This window comes from Mustela lutreola, chromosome X (assembly GCF_030435805.1).
Source record: "Mustela lutreola isolate mMusLut2 chromosome X, mMusLut2.pri, whole genome shotgun sequence".
NCBI lineage: Eukaryota > Metazoa > Chordata > Mammalia > Carnivora > Mustelidae > Mustela > Mustela lutreola.
In genome coordinates, this window is record NC_081308.1 from 13,823,503 (window position 1) to 13,838,920 (window position 15,418).

The 15,418-nt window shown below is 44.9% G+C and overlaps 1 long non-coding RNA gene across 3 annotated transcripts in view; it reads right to left on the reverse strand.

The window, feature by feature from the left end:
* LOC131821347 (uncharacterized) overlaps positions 1–15,418 on the reverse strand; it is a 240,401-nt gene that overhangs the window by 20,288 nt on the left and 204,695 nt on the right. The window lies entirely within an intron of this gene.

Sequence of the window (15,418 nt, forward strand, 5' to 3'; positions counted from 1 at the left end):
GAAGAACAACAATGTCATGAAGTCTTTGAAGTTTCTTTTTGCCTCCTATAGCACAGAATTGGAGCTGAAGAAGCTGACAGTCTGGAACACAGCCAGGGTACACACACGCGCACACACACACACACACACACACACACACATACATACATACACACACACACAAAACAAAAAACAACAATAACAAATAAAAACCTGCTATTGCCAGTCAAAGTACCACGAAAGGGACCGTCTCACAAGATGGAACATTTAGAAAATAACTACTTTACTCTGGTCAAACACCACAGAAAGAACTGTAGTCTAGACTTCCACCATTGCATGGCTGTAACTGGGACCCCTCTCACCAGAGCAGTCAGAGGAAGCTGAGTAGGGAATAGGCAGCCATGTCTTTCTTCCCCACTTGGTGGTAACAAACACACACCCTGTGCAGTGTTGGTGGAAATCAGGTGGGAAGCCTGGAACCCTATCTTCACCTAGCCAGAATGAGGCACCTCTCTCTCCTCCCCCCTGGGAGTCCTAGTGTAATTTCCCCACTATCCAGTGGTAAGGAGACAACCACCCCAAGTGTCAGGGAAGGCTTTGTGGGGAATTGGAACTCCCCTAGGATGACAACAGAAGCTAAGTGGGGAACCGGAATTTCTACTCACCAAGCAGGAATAAAATGCCTCTCCTGCTTCTGCCTGAGCAGTATCAGGAAGCCAGCTAAAACAGAAGGTTTCAGTAAAAGCCAGAGTACAACAGCAGAAGTGTCCATGTCTCAGTAAAAAAAAAAAAAAAAAGAAGAAATCATTCTTCATAAAAAGAACCAGTAAAATCTCAATTTGAATAAAAAAGACAATCAAAAGATGCCAACACAGATGGAAAAGCTATTAGAATGATATGACAAAGACAAAAGCAGCCATCATAAAAATGCTTCAAAGAACAATTACAAACAAGACTAAAGCAATGAAAATGCAAGCAGTATCAGCAAGGAAATAGAAAGTCTCAGCAAAGAGAGAGAAGATATAAAGAAGAACTAAATGGAAATTGTAGAATTAAAAATATAGTGACCAAAATTAAAAACTCAACAGATGGGCTCAATAGCAGGATGGAAAGGAGGATAGAGGACAGAACTGGTGAATCTAAAGAAAGAACAATGAAGATTACCAAATCTGAATAAAAGAGGAAAAAAAAGACCAAGAAATATGAACAGAGTCTCAAGGAACTATGGGAGTATAACAAAAGGTCTAACATCTGGGTCACTGGAGTCCCAGATGGAGAGGAGAAGAGGATGGGGATGGAAAAGTGCTAAAGAAATAATAGCTGAAAACTCTCCAAATATGGTGAAATAAATAAATCTATAAATTTCAGAAACTGAGCAAGCCTCAAACAGGATAAAACCAAAGAAACTGCCACACCACATCATATAGTAGTAAAACTTCTGAAAGTCAAAGGTGAGGATAAATCTTGAAAGCAGTGAGAGAGAAACAGCACACTACCTATGGGGGGAAATAATTCAAACAACCACATGTTTCTCATCAGAAATCATTATTAAACTGCTAAAATAAAACAGTATGTTTTTCATGTACTGAAAGAAAAAAGAACTGTCAATCCAGAATTCTATATCCAGTAAAATTATCCATCAAGAATGAAGAGGAAAAGAGGAAATCAAGACATTCTCAGATGATGAAAAACTAAGAGAAACTGTCATCAGCAGACCTATCTTAAAAGAGTGACGAAAGTAAATTTTTTAAACAGAATAGATATGATAAAAGGAGTCAGAACATCAGGAAGGAAGGAAGTACAAGAGAAAGAGAAAAATGTGGGTAAATACATTTTCTTTCTTTTTAGTCTTCTCAATTATGTTTCATAATTGAGGCAAAAATTATAAAACTATCTGATGTGTTTCTAAATGTATGCAGAAAAATATTTAAGACAATTATACTCTAAACAAAGGAGAGTAAAGGCAGCTAAGGTTTCTGTACTTCACTAGAATTGGTAAAAATGACTAGCAGATTCTGATAAGCTATGTATATATAATGCAATGTCTAAAGCATCTACTAAAAGGGCTATACAGGATACACTCAATGACTCTATATAGCTACCCCAAAATTAAATTCTAAAAAATGTTTACATAACCCACAGGAGGGCAGGGAAAACAAAATAGACATGATACACACAGAGAACAAATTTTAAAAAAATGAAATGGAGACTGAAGCCTTAACAGGCCAATAATTACATTAAATGTAATTGGTCTAAACATACCAGTTAAAAGACTAAAATTGGCATAGTGGATTGAAAAACGTGACACAACTATAATGAACTTCAAATATAATGACATAGGTAGGCTGAAAGTAAATGGTGGGAAAAGATATACTATGTAAACAGTCAAAAGAGAACAGAATTGGCTACATTGATATTAGATAAAGTGAGACTATAAAGTAAGAAAATTACCAGACACAGAGGGGGACATTACAAGACAATAAGAGTCAACCCACCAGGCACACATAGCAATCTTAAATGTGTATGAATCAAATGACAGAGCTGACAAATCTGTGAAATAAGAAAATGATGTAATTGAAAAGAGAAATAGACAAATCTAGCATCATATTTAGAAGCTAGAGTACCCCACTCTCAGCAGTTGATAGAACATCTAAACAGGAAATCAGGAAGGATGTCAAAGAACCCAACACCACTACCAAGCAACAGGATCTAATGGATATTTATACAACACTTTGCCCAACAATGGAAAAATACACATTATTTTCAACTGTCCATGGGCAATATATAAAGACAGTATTCTGGGCATTAAAAAAGCCACAACTTATTTATAAGAATTGAAATAACACAAAGTATGTTCTCCAACCATAATGGATTCAAACTAGAAATCAGTAACTACAAGATAATGGGAAAATCTCCAGTTAGAAATTAAACACACTTCTAGGGGTGCCTGGGTGGCTCAGTGGGAAAAGTAGTACAACTCACCCAATATGAAACAAATAATATGAATAGCCCTATAGCCATTAAAGAAATTGAATCTATAATTTTAAAACTTTCCAGAACGAAATCTGCAGGCCCAGATAGCTTCATTGGAGAATACTACCAAATGTTTAAAGAATTAACACCAATTCTATACAATCTCTTCCAGAAAATGGAAGAGGAAGAAACACTGCTTAGTTCATTTTATTAAACTAGTATTAACCAGATAATAAACCAGATAAAAAGAGTACCAAAACAAAACAAAACCCCTCTCTTTCATAAATATAAAAACCAAAATCTTTAACAATATTTTATCAAATAAATTTACCAAGATACAAAAAGAACCATACACCATGACCAAGTGGGGCTCATTCCTAGGATGTGAGGCTGGTTCAAATTAAAAAATCAATCAGTGTTGGGGCACCTGGCCTCTGCCTTCTGCTCAGGTCATGATCTCAGGCTCTTGGGAACGAGCCCCACATCGGGCTCTCTGCTCAGCAGGGAGCCTGCTTTCTCCTCCCCTCTCTCTGCCTACTTGTGATCTCTATCAAATAAATAAATAAAATCTTAATAAAAAAGAAAGAAAGCCCAAAATTAAAAAAAAAAAATCCATCAGTGTAGTCTACCACAATAACAGTAAAGAATATAAATCACATGATCATGTCAAATAATGCAGGGAAAACATCTGACAAAATTCAACATCCATTCACAATAAAAGAATAATCTCAGAACTAGGAATAGAGGGGAACTTCCTCAACTTGATAAAGAACATCTACCAAAAGACTACAGCTAATAATTAATGATGAAAGACTGACTGCTTTCTCCCTAAGACCAGGAAGAAAGTAAGAATATTTGCTCTTACCATTCTTATGCAACATAGTTCTGGAGGTTCTAGCCAGTGTAATATGGAAAGAAAAAGAAAGGAAAGGCATAGAGTTTGGGAAGAAAAAAATGCACCTTCCCTATTTGCAGATGACACGATTGTCTAGGTAGAAAATTCCAGGAAATCTACAAAGTACTCCTAGGACAAATAAGTAAGTTTGAGAAAAGTGGCATGATACAAGAGGAACTTACAAAAGCTGATGATATTTCTGTATACTAGCAATGAGCACACAAACACTGAGATTAAAAATACAATATCATTTATGATTCCTAAAGTAAATACTTATGTGTAAATCTAAGAAAGTGTGTGTGGGACTTTTATGCTGAAAACTACAAAACACTGATGAAAGAAATCCAATAAGATACACATAGAGAGACATACCATGCCCACGATTAAAAGATTTAACACTGAAAAAAAGTCAGCGCTCACCAACTTGATATATAGGTTTACTGAAATTCCTATCAAAATCCTAGCATAACTTTTTGTAGATATGGACAAAATTATTCTACAATATATGGAAAGGTAAAGGATCTAGGTACAAAAACAGTTCAAAAGAAGGATAGGGGCACCTGGATGGCTTAGTCAGTTAAACATCCAACTCTTAACTTCAGCTCAGGTCATGACCTTGGGTCATGGGATTGAGCTCCTCATTGGGTTCTGTGCTGGTCATGGAGCCTGCTTGGGATTCTCTCTTTCCCTCCCTCTTCCCCCAAACCTCTCTATCTCTCTCTCAAAAAAAAAAAAAAAACCTGATAAGTTGGACTTCATTAAAATTACAAACCTTTGGGCTCTGTGAAAGGATGCAGAGGCAAGCTATAGACTGGGAGAAAATATTTGCAAAGCACATATTCAGCAAAGGACAGCATCTAGAATACATGAAGGACTCTCAAAACCAACAGTATAATACAAACAATCCAATTAAAACATGAGAAAAGACATGAACAGACATTTCACAGAAGAGGATATACAGATGGTAAGTAAGCACAAGAAAAGGTGTTCAAGATCATGAACCATTAGGAAAATGCAAATTAAAACCACCATGAGGGGTGTCTGGTTGTCTCAGTTAGTTAAATGTCTGCCTTCAGCTCAGGTCATGACCCCAGGGTCCTAGGATTGAGCCCCACATTGGGCTCTCTGCTCAGCAGAGAGCCTGCTTCTCCCTTTCCCTCTGCTGCCCCACTGTTACGTTCTCTCTCTCCTCTCTCTCTCTCAAAAAAATAAATTAATTAAAACTTCAAAAAAAAAAATAAAACCCCAATGAGATATTACTGCCTCTATCAGAATGGCTAAAATTAAAAACAGTGACAGCACCAAATGCTGGCAAGGATGCAGAGAAACTGGTTGACTCAAACTATTGCTGGGAATGTAAAATAGCACAGCTACTCTGGAAAATAGTTTGATGATTATTTGAAAAGCATGAAACATGCAAGTATCATATGATTCAACAATTGCACTGCTGGGCATTTATCCCAGAAAAATGAAAACTTACGTACATGCAAAAACCTGTACACGAATGTCCATAGCTGCTTTATTCACAACAACCCCAAACAGGAAACAACCCAGATGTCCTACCACAGGTGAATTGTTACACAAGCTATTGTACTACTCAGCAATAAAAAGGAATAAACTATTGAGACACAAAACCATCTTGGATGAATCTACAGGGAATTATGCTGAGTGGGGGGGAAAGCCAATCCAAAAAGATTATAAGTTGCATGATAACATTTATATAACATTTTTTTAAATGACCAAAATTCTAGAAATGAACAGAGTGATGGTTGCCAGTGGTTAGGGTTGGGATGCAGGCAGGGGTGGGAGAAAAGTGGGTGTGGTTATGAAAGGACAATTGAGGGATCCCTGTGGTGATGAGAATGTTCTGTATCTCTACCATATCAAAGTCATTATCTTTGTAGTGATTTTCTTACCACTGGGAGAAACCCCAAACCTCTCTTTATTATTTAGCTGCATGATAATCTATGATTATCTTAAATAAAAAGTTTGATTTAATTAAGAAAAATTTTTAACTCCCGTTTTGAGTCGTTATCTTCTGAGTGTACCACTATCTTTCTTCATCACCTTCATCTACCAGATGGGAGCTGATGGTGACTTGGAATATAGAGGAAGTGGTAAAAATGATGAGAGGTGGGCTGTTTCTCGGTGTAATTTGAAGGTAGAACCAAAAGAATTTGCTGATGGATCAAACATCAGCAAATAAATTAATTTGTGAATAATGAATGAATAAATGAATCAGTGAAATAAATGGAGGGATCCAAACATAACTCCAGATGTTTCCTGGGCCATTTGAATGATGGATTCATTATTTACTGAAATGGGGAAGACTGAAAGAGGAGCATGTTGGAAAATTGGGAGTTTGGCTTTAGATAGATTGAGTCTGAGATTCCTAGTAGAGTGAAGATGTAGAGCAGGCAGCTGGATACATATGCCTAGAGTTAAGAAGAAAGATTAGCTCTGGAGAATCAAAGGAAGGACCCATCAGCACGTGGATAGTATTTAGTTATGAGTTTAGATAAGATTGCCTAGGTAATATAGGTATAAGAGAGAAGCAGTCTGGTCTGAGACCTGGAACTCCAAAGTTTAGAGACCACACACATGAGGAGAAAATAGCAAAGACACGGAGAGGCAATGGCCAGTGAGACAGAGGAGAGCCATGAGAAAGTGGGGTTTGGGAAACAAAGTCTTAACTCTTGGAGGGTCCCTCCTTCATCTTTTTCATTAATGCACTAGCCTCTGGCTTTATATTCAGCCCTTTTAAGCACCATATATATTCAGGTTCTCCCCTAAATTGTTGTCTTCATCAGTGAGCCCTCCCTTGAAGCTCCAACTCATAAAATCCATTGATTGTTGGACACTCTGTTGAAAGAACATATAAGTACCTGTTCTAGTTATTTATTAATGCCTACCAAATCACCCATAAACTTAGTGGCTTCAAACAGTAACAATAATTTATTATCTCTCTCAGTTTCTATGGGTCAAGAACTTGAGATTGGCTCGGTTGGGCAGGTTTTGGCCCAGGATCTCTCAGATGAATACAGATGGCTGGGGTGGAAATCATCTGAAAGCTCACTCATTCACAAAGTTTGGCACCTGGGCTGGGAAGACTCAAAGCATCATTGGTCCAGGTACACCTCATCAATCTTGGAGTTATACAATACACAATGCAATTGCAGGGTATGGCATTTTAAAGCATAAATAAAGTTGGTATCCATCACCATTCAATTCTCCAAGCTGGCACAGTCTAAGTAAATACCAGAATTCAGTGGTTTGGAACCAGAACCAGATGTTGGTTTTCCAGATATGGAACAGAATCTTACCAGATAGGATCACATTATCCCTGTGTGTCTATCCCGGGCAGTCTATCCTTCTGGAATGCTACTGTAGCACAGCAAAAACCATTTATCCCAATCCCTAAAATCACTGCATCAGTCATATGACATACAATAAGCAAAATTCACCATGTTGACAGTCCCTGTAAGCCTCTCTGGGAACTTTGGAGAAGACTGTCATTGCATGAGCACCTACACATCAGGCTTATCGAGCGTTCCACTGTACCAAGACAAAACACCTTGGTTTTTACACTTGTTGTCCTATCCTAGTTTTTATAGTGCCCCCTTTACTTACTTTCGGAAGTGTCTGATTAATTGAGATATATGTATTTATTTACATATATATTTACATATGGATATAATAAATATGGTATTTAATAAGTATTAATTTTAGTTAATTATTAATATTAATAAATATATATTTAATGCTTGATATATGATATTTGATTCTAGCTATCTAGCTGTTTATCAGTCTATCTATAAAATTTATTCTTCTCTGAAGTCAGATGGTTTCAGAATTGGGCTAAAGGTGCACATTATTTCTCCAGAGAGCAACAGACTGATGTGTCAACAAAGGGTTCTGGAAGAGAAAAGAACCAGCCTTTCCCTGAGTGTGAGGGGCAGGAGACACATAGGAGCCCAAGGTGTTTAATGTCAAAAGGGAATCCAGATAGATAACTAAATGTGAAGTCACCATTCTCATAAGAGCAGTAAGTAAGCTATGGAAGTTCTCTTAACCCGTCTCTGCTTACTTGACTTGCCTTAACTAATACTCGCCACCAGAAGCAGGACTAACACCCAGAGCCAGAAACTGCTCAGGGCTAAAAGGCTACTCTGTCAAATGTCCGGATGCTTCTGTTGTCATGCTTGAGTTGAATATTTAGCCAAGAGTGAGGTAAATTTGTTCTCAAAACTGTTTATGCTTATAGTTGTTATTAGACCACTATAACCTAATTAGATGTGACCTAAATCGATATAAAAAAGACAATAAAAAGCTTGAGAGTTATTGGATAGACTTGACTAAGGCAGACTGCTGGAGGTTAAAAAAAAAAAAGCTAATGGTCTAGATGTAGTAGATTCAGGTATGAAATATTAGGAGAAAATCAGAAAACTCTAGAGAGAGTTAGTACTCATATTTCCTTAAAAATATGAGGAAATTTTACGTTGTGGCTACTCAGCACCTTTTAAGATTTATTTATTTATCTTGGAAGGGAGGGTCAGAGAGAGAGAATCTCTAGGAGACTCCCCACTGAGTGGAGAGCCCAACACAGGGCATGGTCTCATGACCCTGAGATCTGGAACTGAGCTGAAAAAATCAAGAGTCGGACACTTAACCAACTGAGCCACCCAGGTGGCCCGCTACTCAGCATCTTTGAAAACACTTCTCTGTCTGGAGAATTTCCCTTCTCAAAGTCAGAATTAATTCTCCCAGCCTCCCTTGACGCTGGGGAGCAGACATGTGACCTAGGCTCTACCAATCAGAATTTAAAGTGGGAGTGAATAAGCTCGGTGGGGAGTTGGCTGAGGGGTGGGTGGTGGTAGAGGGTCTATCTTTCTGGGAAGCAGTGATAGCAGGTTTTGGGTGTTCAATGAGAGGAAGAAGTATGCAGGGCAGAAGGTGTGTGAGAGGTATCAGCAACTCTCTTGTAGATATGTTAAGTTGAGATGTATGTTAGGCCTCCTAATCAAGACGTCCAGTAGCTAGGCAGGTAGATATACAAGTAGGGAGTTTAGAAGAAAGGTCTGAGCTAGAGATACCAATGTGGAAAGCATGAGTATCCAGGTGGTGCTTTAGGCCATGGGCTTGGATAAAATCACCTAGGGAGTGAGAGGCAATGACAAGAAACACGAAGACCAAGTCTGCGGGTACTCCAAAGATTAGAGGTTGGGAAGACAAGGAAGTATAGGGCAGGTGGGTGGGAAGGAGAAGCCAGTAAGAAAAAGGCAAACCAAGAGAGGGTGGCGTCTCAGAGACCAAATAAGGAGTTTAAAGGCAGAGATGGTGATCAACATTGTCACTATTGCTGATGGGTCAAGTTGGATGAGGTCCAAAGACTGGCCAAGGGATGAGGCACCATAGAGACCACTAACATCTTTCATAAGAGCAGGTTCACTGATTTTTCTTTGGCCACCTGCAGTTCAGAAATCATCGTGGTTTTCCCATTCAGGGACCGGTGGGGGCTGTTGGGACGACTCTGTCAGCTCCCACCTCAGCTGGATGGGCTGTTGTTGATGTTCTTCCCCCACATTGGACAACTATTGTCAAGGCTGGCTCCAGCAGCTCTTTGTTGGGTACGATGGAAGTCCTTTTAGCCGGTTGACCCTCTCAGACCCTCTAAACACAGTGCCCCCCCAAGGGGGCCCATGAATCATCCCAGATGTTGGGAAAGACCCAATCAGTCCACCTTCATAGACGATCTTGTTTCTTCAAACCACAGACACTTCTCCCTCTTTTGCACCATCACCCGATGACCTTGTTTCTTACTCCACTGGAAATGTACTAGCAGTCAGGGAACAGTCCCTTAGGTTCCCACCACCACACCCACCAACCTCCCTGTGACTGCTTTCTCCCTCCTCTACAACAAATGAATTGTCTGTTCTTAGCTAAAGCTGACCCCTTACTTATGCACTGGTTCCCATCTGCACTTATAGGACCAGCTACATAATTTGGGGAGCCCAGTACAGAGTGAAAATTAGAGTCCCTTATTCAAAAGTTATCCAGAACCCCAAGATACCAACAGCAGAGCATTAAACCAAGCAATGTGCCCTTTTGATGCCTTGGCCCTGAGGGACGGCACAGGTCACACGTCCAGGAAACCAGCCCGCAGCGCCATCCCGGAAATGATGCCTTATTCCCTGGGCTGCCTTCTGCCACAGAGAGAATCCTGGCTGTGGTGAGTGGGTCTCCCACTGAGGTAATCTGAGCAGGTACTTTGGGGAAGAGGCGCTGCCCTCCAGAGAAGCGAGCAACCCTGGAAACCAAGGCTAGGCAGCCAGCGGGGGGCCACTTCCATCCAGGGTCCTGAGACACTGCCTGGGGACCACAGCCACACACTGAACAGGGAGTTCTTTTGCCTTCAGCCCTACGTGCCTCAGGACAATGCACAAAGAAGCTAAGGAACCGCCAAAGCACTCCCAGGGCCAATCTGCTGGCCCATCGCACTCACGCCGTGTGGTCAGCACACCAGTACGGCTCCCAGGCTTGTCCCCGGGATCACCGCCTGGTCTGGGGACATCTAGTTTCTGCCGGCTGCTTAGCAACTCCACTTCTACTTCTTCCTCTCTGAGGGGAGCTTATCCCCCAGGGGCTAGAATTTCCTGGAACTACGGCTGGACAGTCTGGAGATGTCTTAGACCCACCGATCCACCTCCTTCCCTCCCGCCACCGTGGAGGCCTCCTTCCTGCTTGGGGGCTGGCAAAACCAGCCGCGGGGCTTTCAGGTCCCCTTTTTTAAAGACCAGGTGCCGATGGCCGCTGATACTCTGGCTCCAGCCTCCCATTTGGAGGAATCAGAGGACTCTCACTGCCCAGGCTGGCCGGGGGGGGGGGGGGGTCTCTGCAGTTTAGGATGGGGGCATTGACTGGCTCTGTCCCCCGCAACGGCCTGCTCACCACTTCCTGTGCGGGGACTTTCTCCTTCCACTTGGGACACTCAGCCACCAAAGAGACTTCAGGGCTGGCTGACTTTCCTGAAGCTCCATCTTCCCCAGCAGAAATGGTCTCAGGAGGCAAAATGCCAACACACAAGCAGCGGTCCTCCGGACCCCGGGCCAGGGTGCAGCCACTTCCCCTCCCCCCCACCCCTTGCCTCACTGTCTTTTCCCGGGGAGGGGGTCCAGCTGTACCCCACTGCCCGTTCTCACCTCCCTCCTCTTCTTGCCTCCAGGGCAGCAGCTTTTCATTTCCTAGTGGAGGCTCCTGAACACCTTATGCCCAGATGCCGGTCACTTCCCCCAGGAACACCCCACCCCCACCCCTGCTCCTCCTGGCCACACTTTTCTACGGATGATACACAATGGCCAGCAGCCTCCTCCCCTGTGGCATTTCTCTTCCCATCTGAACCCTTCATGGGGGTCGGGATATCTCCATCACCCTCCATCAGGGTGAAGGGCAGGCCCTCTGTGGGGGGGGGGGGGGGACGGGGACTAACAGCAACTTTGAGGTGCTGGAGGGGGACAGGGAGTCCGAGTCTGCGTTCTCACACTTTCGCAGCCTGCCCTCAGAGGCCTTGGTGTTCCAGGGCCTCTGCAAGGATGGTGCCTGCTGTCACCGCTGTGGCCCACTTGCTGGCAGGCAGAGACCTGGACTCTGGCATCTTCTGCCAGCAGGAAGCCCGGGAAAGCCACGTTTCAGAGTCCAAAGGGGCTTCCCTGTTGGCAGCCCCTAAATGTGGAGCTGGACAGGAAACAGCTTTGGATTCATGTTAAGGCTCCTGGCAGCCAGGGACCGATGTGTGGCGGACTCTGGGTACTGCCCGGTACCCTGGGTGTTGGGAGAAGGGAATCTCTGAAGTCTTATCAGCTTCCCTGTGTCCTGACGGTCTGTCCAGACTCACGACCCTCCTCTAGGAGGCTGCCCCACCCCCATCAGCCTCAGGGGACAGTGGGGAGCAGCAGAGATGTGTGGATATACCCATATGCCCATATTTGTCTAGGCTGCTCTGGCTCATAAAGGCAATGCCGAAGGCAAGGGGGCACACGGCAGGGTCTCTCGTGTGCGTAGGACCGGATGTGCTTTTCCAGACAGCTGGCCTTAGGCTGTCCTGAGCCTGATGCAGGCACAGTACACGCTGGCGTGTTCACCTTCCTGGGTTTCCCAGGCCTGGCAGCAGGACAGGCAGAGCACCCACGGTGTTTCCACTCAGCACCGGGGCCACTGGCCTCCCAGTTGGACAGCATTGGGCCTCTTGGGCCTTAGCAGGGGGTTAAGAACAAAGGGCATGCTGCCCCCATCCAGGCTGCCTGTCTCTAGGGAAGCAGGCGGCCGAACCCAGTGGCAGGCACTGTGTGGTCAAGAAGAATGGGCAGGGCCTTCCGGAACATGGCCGGTGCCAGGCCTGGCTCCAGGAATAAGACTATGGGGCCCCGGGTTAGGCGGAAGGAAAATGGACCGCCGTGGGCCCCGGGGGAGCTGGGAGCAGGAGCTGGCAGTCCCCGGCAGGCGGAGCAAGGTGAGTGGGTTCCAGCACCTCCCCCTGCCACCGTTCAGGGCGGCCCAACAACCGGATGTTCCCATGGGCGCCTCTCTTCTCACAACACTCTTACCTCGGCCCAGGCACGTACATGACCCCATCAGAGCCTCACAACAACCCCCAAGGAAAGCACAGTTTTCTCCACATAAGAGAACAAGGATGGAGGTGCCGAGGACTGAAGGGATTGGTCCTGCAGCTAGTGAATGGCAGAGCCAAGATCCAGACCCACGTCTGCTTGGATCCAGCCTCTTATTCACGCGCCCTGCAGTGGACCCCTGACCCCTGCCCCTACACAGCCTCCATGGCAGGCTTGTCACTGGCGAGTCCCCAGCACGTAGCGTGAGGCCTGCTATAGAAGCCACTCTCAAAAACTGTCTGGACTGTGCGGGGGGAGAGACAGGCAGCGTGGCCGAGACCCTGGAGGTCCACGGGCATCCAGTGCACGGAGCACAAGCCCCTTGCATCCTCTGGGACTCATTTCCAGATCTGGAAGCTGGGCAGGGGCCCAGCAGCTTCCTAGAGCTGTTCCTGCTCTGATTTGTTTCTGCCCTGAGATGTCCGTAACAAGAAAGAAAACTGGCTCAAGGACAGGATGCCTTCCTCGGCCCTGGGATCAGGCTCAGGGCTCCTCTAGAGCCACTCCAGCTGCAGGCAGGGCAGAACTGGTTCCCTCGGGCCTCGGCCAGGGCAGCTGGGCAAACGCTGAGCAAGAAAGATCCAGCAAGTTCTTCAGATCAACTGGAAAGGAAAATGGGTGCGATGGGTGTTGGCTAAAGCTCTGAAATGGGGAGCCCCACATCCTAGCTCCTTGGGTACCCACGCCCTCAGAAACTCACATAAACACCCTTCGGCCCATTCTGCGGCTCAGCTCCTTGGAAGCAATGGTGAGCTAGAGCCGACCTGTGCCGCTTCACGGCGCCTCGAATCAGCCCACACAGCTTCCACTGGCCCACACTGGCTCACGAGAGGTGACTGTTCGATTTTCGGGGTTGAGTCAACTGGTTGATTTAAATAACAATGAATTAAATACATTAAGCAGGATTCCTGTTGTGACGAGTACTGGATGGTATATGGGAGGGACGAATCACTAAATTCCACTCTAGAAACCAAGATCATACTATATGTTAACTACCTAGAATTTATTTTTATTATCTTTTTTTAGAGAAGGGGAGAGGGGAGGAGAGGGCAGAGGGAGAGGGAGAGAGAGACTCTGTGGAGCCCGAGGCGGGGCTCCATCTCACAGCTTGGAGATCATGACCTGAGCAGAAATCAAGAGTCAGATGCTTAACCGACTGAGCCACCCAGACACCCCTGTCTGGAATTTAGATAAAAACTTGAAATGTGAAAATAAAGAATTAAATGGAATAAACATACAATTCTATAAATTATATTAAATACATAAATAGATTATATTAAAAACAAAATCATTTATTAATTGTTGTGTTGTACTTTATCTCACCTATGATCTGGAGGGGTTTATACATCTTATATCGCTACAATGGGAATGCCACTCATTGCCATGTACCTCCTTCTAGCTCCTCGTCATGTTGGGAGCTTTTTCCACCATGAAGGTTGGCAAATGAGGCTTTTGATTTTGAGCAAGAACTGGTGTTTCCCATTTGCCGGCAGCCCAATCGAGAGAAGGAAGGGCACATAAGGCCACCTTGGTCCTCCTCTCTCCAACCAGAAACACCTACCATTCTGACTCTGGCAGTACTGGCCCCTGCAAAGCCACCTCGCTTCGAAAAAAAAAAAAAAAATCTGAGCCTTTATATGTTTTTTAAGGAAAGAATTAAAAAGAGAATTATTTAGAGATTAGTAGCTACTAAAGATGATAAGCACTGATATGAAGATAAAGTCTTTAAAAAAAAAGATAAAGGCTTATCTCATGACACGCATCATTTCTGCTGCCTGGAGAATATCGGAGTTCTTCCCAGGAAAAGAACAGACCTGAGTTCCTATCCCTCCCTAACCATCGTGCTTGCTCAAGGATGCCGTTGCTCCGTTCTAAGAACAGGATCATTAGGGCAGAATTACCCGGAAAGTCAAATGAGATCACTGACAGAAAAACATCTAGCACGGTGCCTGACCTAGAGGAAGAATTCAATCCAGAACTTGCGGGGACTGGTGCAAACTAAAACTGTGGGACACCTTGCTTAAAAAGCAGGGGAAATGGTACTCAAACAGAGATTTTTCCTTTCTTTCTCATTCTGTCTCTTGACTTGTCATGGGGCTTTTATTTGCTGCTTAACGTCAGGCTACATAGAAAAAATGAAGGGTTTAGATTACTAGCATAAATCTTGCTGCACACACTTGGGCCTGGTCTCCCACTGGCCACCTTGCCTAGCCATGGCCCTGAGACCGGGGGTGAGCTCCGAGCAAGTCGAGTCCCACCTTCCACGGGTGTGTCTCCTAAGTCCACGGCGGACGGATGGCCCTCAGGGATCTTGAAACCTGCGCACCAGAGCACACTAGGTACCAAACTTGGGGTGGATGAGAAGCCTGTCTCCACCAGAATGCAGCCTCCGTTAAGCTGCCTGGACGTGCCGTGGCAGTGCCAGCGCTGGGCCAAGACGGCTCCCCCCACAGCCTGCCCTGAAACTCCCCAGGGAGTAGGCACCTGAGCTCACGCAGCCTGTACCAAGGCCCCCCGGGAGCGGATGTTGCCAGCACAACTCAGCACAAAGTCAGGCCTGTCTTCTTCCTTCCACCTTCCGCTTCCCACCCAGCTGTTTTTCGGGTTGTGAGGCAGGGATGTGGGGGAGGCCAGGTGGGTCCTGCGGCACCAGACCGCCGGGAGCCGGTGTCTAAGAACCTGCCCCAGGATGATGGACAAGGCAGGACCGCGCATGAGCTGAGGCTCCAAGCCCCTGGCACCTCCCAAGTTCCCCTTTTTTATTTACAAAAGTCCAAGTATCAACAATCTCCAGAGGGCAACAACAGAGCATGGAACAGGCCTTTCAGAGTGTGGGGCCGGGCCTCCATAGGTCGCAGGCCCGTGACGCCAGTCCCAACCACTTGCCCTCCTCAAGGACCAAGCCCAG